Source organism: Octopus bimaculoides, chromosome 14, assembly GCF_001194135.2.
Source record: "Octopus bimaculoides isolate UCB-OBI-ISO-001 chromosome 14, ASM119413v2, whole genome shotgun sequence".
Classification (NCBI taxonomy): Eukaryota; Metazoa; Mollusca; class Cephalopoda; order Octopoda; family Octopodidae; genus Octopus; species Octopus bimaculoides.
Window position 1 is genome coordinate 17082100 of NC_068994.1, and position 499 is coordinate 17082598.

Below are 499 nucleotides of genomic sequence, written 5' to 3' on the forward strand. Positions count from 1 at the left end.
TATATATATATATATATATATGACGGGCTTCTTTCAGTTTCCGTCTACCAAATTCACTCACAAGGCTTTGGTCGGCCCACCACGCTGTGGGAATGAACCCGGAACCATGTGGTTGGTAAGCAAGCTACTTACCACACAGCCACTCGTAAGCTATTTTTGATTTAAGGTTTTCTTCGATTTTATAATAAGGTGATTTTATACCGAAGTTTGTTCATTGCATGCAACCAGTCATTGAAAAGACCGTTAGTTGAAAGGATCGATGAAACAAAACCATTTTCAAATGTGCATCCATTAAACTAATTGTATATATTTGCTTTTAAGCTTATTTTTGTTCCATTCTGAACAAAACTGTCCGACAAACAGTAATCTAAAACTCTGAGTAACAGTTTTTATGATTTTTTGCTGCTTTTTAATAAAGAATATTACTCTTCCTCTGGTATTTGAGTACTATTTTTTCCACCTTGTGTTTCATTTATGTGCTTACTCTGGTATATATATA